Raw genomic sequence first — 5,449 nt, forward strand, 5'->3', positions numbered from 1 at the left:
TCTCATGGATAATAGTCAACATAGAGTAATATAACAAGTACAATATGCAAGTATGTAGGAATCAATGCACAGTTCACACAAGTGTTTGCTTCTTGAGGTGGAGAGAGATAGGTGAGCTGACTCAACATAAAAGTAAAAAGAATGGTCCTTCAAAGAGGAAAGCATCGATTGCTATATTTGTGCTAGAGCTTTTATTTTGAAAACATGAAACAATTTTGTCAACGGTAGTAATAAAGCATATGAGTTATGTACATTATATCTTACAAGTTGCAAGTCTCATGCATAGTATACTAATAGTGCCCGCACCTTGTCCTAATTAACTTGGACTACCGGATCTTTGCAATGCACATGTTTTGACCAAGTGTCACAATGGGGTACCTCCATGCCGCCTGTACAAAGGTCTAAGGAGAAAGCTCGCATTTTGGATTTCTCGCTTTTGATTATTCTCAACTTAGACATCCATACCGGGACAACATGGACAACAGATAATGGACTCCTCTTTAATGCATAAGCATGTGGCAACAATTATTATTCTCATATGAGATCGAGGATATATGTCCAAACTGAAACTTCCACCATGAATCATGGCTTTAGTTAGCGCCCAAAGTTCTTCTCTAACAATATACATGCTCCAACCATGAAGGTGGTAGATTTCTCTTGCTTCAGACAAGACGGACATGCATAGCAACTCACATGATATTCAACAAAGAATACTTGATGGCGTCCCCAGAAGCATGGTTATCGCACAACAAGCAACTTAATAAGAGATAAAGTGCATAAGTACATATTCAATACCACAATAGTTTTTAAGCTATTTGTCCCATGAGCTATATATTGCAAAGGTGAATGATGGAATTTTAAAGGTAGCACTCAAGCAATTTACTTTGGAATGGCGGATAAATACCATGTAGTAGGTAGGTATGGTGGACACAAATGGCATAGTGGTTGGCTCAAGTATTTTGGATGCATGAGAAGTATTCCCTCTCGATACAAGGTTTAGGCTAGCAAGGTTATTTGAAACAAACACAAGGATGAACGGTACAGCAAAACTCACATAAAAGACATATTGTAAACATTATAAGACTCTACACCGTCTTCCTTGTTGTTCAAAACTCAATACTAGATATTATCTAGACTCTAGAGAAACCAAATATGCAAACCAAATTAGCAAGCTCTAAGTGTTTCTTCATTAATGGGTGCAAAGTATATGATGCAAGAGCTTAAACATGAGCACAACAATTGCCAAGTATCACATTATCCAAGACATTATAGCAATTTACTACATGTATCATTTTTCAATTCCAACCATATAACAAATTAACGAAGAAGAAACTTCGCCATGAAAATTAAAAGCTAAGAACACATGTGTTCATATGAACCAGCGGAGTGTGTCTCTCTCCCACACAAGCATTTATTAAAACAAAAACAAAAACAAAAGCACACAGACGCTCCAAGTAAAGTACATAAGATGTGGCCGAATAAAAATATAGTTTCAAGAGAAGGAACCTGATAATGTTGTCGATGAAGAAGGGGATGCCTTGGGCATCCCCAAGCTTAGATGCTTGAGTCTTCTTGAAATATGCAGGGATGAACCACCGGGGCATCCCCAAGCTTAGAGTTTTCACTCTCCTTGATCATAGTATATCATCCTCCTCTCTTGACCCTTGAAAACTTCCTCCACACCAAACTCGAAACAAACTCATTAGAGGGTTAGTGCATAATCAAAAACTCACATGTTCAGAGGTGACACAATCATTATTAACACTTCTGGACATTGCTCAAAGCTACTGGAAGGTAATGGAACAAAGAAATCCACCCAACACAGCGAAAGAAGCAATGCGAAATAAAAGGCAGAATCTGTCAAAACGAACAGTCCGTAAAGACGAATTTTAAAAGGGCACCAGACTTGCTCAAATGAAAATGCCCAAATTGAATGAAAGTTGCGTACATATCCGAGGATCACTCTCGTAAATTGGCATAATTTTCTGAGTTACCTACGAGAGAATTAGACCCAGATCCGTGACAGACAAAGAAATCTGTTTACTGCGCGATAATCCAAATCTAGTATTCACTTTACTATCAAAGACTTTACTTGGCACAACAAAACATAAAACTAAGATAAGAAGAGGTTGCTACAGTAGTAAACAACTTCCAAGACACAAATATAAAACAAAGTACTGTAGCAAAATAACACATGGGTTATCTCCCAAGAAGTTCTTTCTTTATAGCCGTTAAGATGGGCTCGGCGGTTTTAATGATGCACTCGCAAGAGATAGTATGTGAAGCAAAAGAGAGCATCAACGAGGCAAATTCAAAACACATTTAAGTCTAACATGCTTCCTATGCATAGGAATCTTGTAAATAAACAAGTTCATGAGGAACAAAGTAACAAGCATAGGAAGATAAAACAAGTGTAGCTTCAAAAATTTCAGCACATAGAGAGGTGTTTTAGTAACATGAAAATTTCTACAACCATATTTTCCTCTCTCATAATAACTTTCAGTAGCAACATGAGCAAATTCAACAATATAACTATCACATAAAGCATTCTTATCATGAGTCTCATGCATAAAATTATTACTCTCCACATAAGCATAATCAATTTTATTAGTTGTAGTGGGAGCAAATTCAACAAAGTAGCTATCATTATTATTCTCATCATCAAATATAGGAGGCATAGCATCATCAAAGTAAATTTTCTCCTCAATGCTTGGGGGACTAAAAAGATCATGAAAACCAGCTTCCCCAAGCTTAGAACTTTCTATATTATTATCAACAATGGTGTTCAAAGCGTTCATACTAATATTACTACCGAGCATGCAAATAAGATTTCATAGGTTTTTTAATTTTCGCATCAAACAATCCATGTTTTAAATCGGGAAATAGAATAAGAAGCTCATTGTTGTCCATTATGCCAAACTAGTGTAAACAAGAAACAAAAAGATGCAATTGCAGGATCTAAAGGAAATAGCTTCGAGCACAAACACAACGGTGCCAGAAAAGTACTTTACCTGAGACCGGAGTATGAGTGCCTTTTTACCTTTCCTCCCCGGCAACGGCGCCAGAAAATAGCTTGATGTCTACGTTCCCCCTCCTTTCCTGTAGACAGTGTTGGGCCTCCAAGAGCAGAGGTTTGTAGAACAGCAGCAAGTTTTCCCTTAAGTGGATCACCCAAGGTTTATCGAACTCGGGGAGGAAGAGGTCAAAGATATCCCTCTCATGCAACCACTGCAACCACAAAGCAAGAAGTCTCTTGTGTCCCCAACACACCTAATAGGTGCACTAGTTCGGCGAAGAGATAGTGAAATACGGGTGGTATGAATAAGTAGTGGCAACGGCACCGGAAAAGTGTTTTTCCCGGGACGGTAAACAAGCGAGTAGTAACGCGACGGTAGTAACGCGATAGAAACGATAAACAAGCGGCGATAGCGATATTTAGGAACAAGGCCTAGGGATTAGACTTTCACTAGTGGACACTCTCAACATTGATCACATAACGAGAATAGATAAATGCATACTCTACACTCTTGTTGGATGATGAACACATTGCGTAGGATTACACGAACCCTCAATGCCGGAGTTAACAAGCTCCACAATAATGCTCATATTTTAGTAACCTTTAGTGTAAGATAGATCAAAAGACTAAACCAAGTACTAGCATAGCATGCACACTTGTCACCTTCATGCATATGTAGGAGGAATAGATCACATCAATATTATCATAGCAATAGTTAACTTCGCAATCTACAAGAGATCATGATCATAGCATAAACCAAGTACTAACACGGTGCACACACTTGTCACCTTTACACACGTGCGGGAGGAATAGAACTACTTTAATAACTTTGCTAGAGTAGCACATAGATAAATTGTGATACAAACACATTGCAATCATAAAGAGATATAAATAAGCACCTCACTATGCCATTCATCGGTGAATAAGTATTCGTGAAATATAGCCTAAGAGACCCACACGGTGCACACACTTGTCACCTTTACACACGTGGGACAAGGAGTCTCCGGAGATCACATAAGTAAAACTCACTTGACTAGCATAGTGACATCTAGATTACAAGCATCATCATATGAATCTCAATCATGTAAGACAGCTCATGAGATTATTGTATTGAAGCACATAGGAGAGAGATGAACCACATAGCTACTCGGTACAGCCCCGAGCCTCGATGGAGAACTACTCCCTCCTCATGGGAGCGAGCGGCGGTAATGAAGATGGCGGTGGAGATGGCAGCGGTGTCGATGGAGAAGCCTTCCGGGGGCACTTCCCCGCTCCGGCGGGGTGCCGGAACGAGAGACTCTGTCCCCCGGATCTTGGCTTCGCGATGGCGGCGGCTGCGGAAGGTTTTCCGTATCGTGGTTTTTCCGCCTCGGGGTTTTCGCGACGGAGGCTTTATATAGGCGAAGAGGCGGCGCGGGAGGGTCGAAGGGGTGGCCACACCATAGGCTGGCGCGGCCGGGGCCCGGGCCGCGCCACCCTATCATCCGGGGCCCACGGGGCCCCCTCCGCGGCTCTCGGGTGTTCCGGATGCTTCCGGTGAAAATAGGAACCCGGGTCTTGATTTCGTCCGATTCGAGAATATTTCGTTACTAGGATTTACTGAAACCAAAAACAGCAGAAAACAGCAAGCGGCACTTCGGCATCTTGTTAATAGGTTAGTTCCAGAAAATGCACGAATATGACATAAAGTGTGCATAAAACATGTAGATAACATCAATAATGTGGCATGGAACACAAGAAATTATCGATACGTCGGAGACGTATCAGTGCTACACCTCATAAATTTAAATTCCTAAAATTTGAAATAGTTGAAATGGGCTAGTATTGACTACATAGCCAATATTTTGCTTCTAGCCCATGATCATGTACAGAACCCATATCATAATTTTACATATTAAATTATAGTTTGTGAAATGTGAATTATGAGAGGTGGAATCACCTCAAAATTCAATATGGTTGATTTTCTAGATTTATTTGAATACTAAAAAGTCTCTGTCTTGTTATTTTTGCTATATTATTTCTACAACTGATCTTGGTTTGAAACCTGTGGGGTTGGATGGAGCATTTCATGGGCTTTCCAACAATATAAGGTTGGTCAAATTTAACCAGTAGATTCGAAGTTATTTGAATTTGAAAGAAGCATCTGCAAGCAAAATTGACTAAACTAATTTATTTGAATTCAAAACGTGGGCCTAGGCGGGAACGAGAATGGGCCAAAAAGAGAGAAAGGGGACTGGGCTGGCCCAACTAGCGTTGCGGCCAACTGACAGTGGGACCCAGCTGTCATTGGGTTTTAATACCGAATCGGTATGGATGAACGTGGGACGTAGGATCATAAGGAGATCGTGCGGCTTACAGGCGTCGTCTACGTCGACGAGAGGGAGGTGCTGGCTCGGCGGAGGTAGGGGGTCGGCGGCGAGCTGGGGCTCCGGC

Source organism: Lolium rigidum, chromosome 1 (assembly GCF_022539505.1).
Source record: "Lolium rigidum isolate FL_2022 chromosome 1, APGP_CSIRO_Lrig_0.1, whole genome shotgun sequence".
Taxonomy (NCBI): domain Eukaryota; kingdom Viridiplantae; phylum Streptophyta; class Magnoliopsida; order Poales; family Poaceae; genus Lolium; species Lolium rigidum.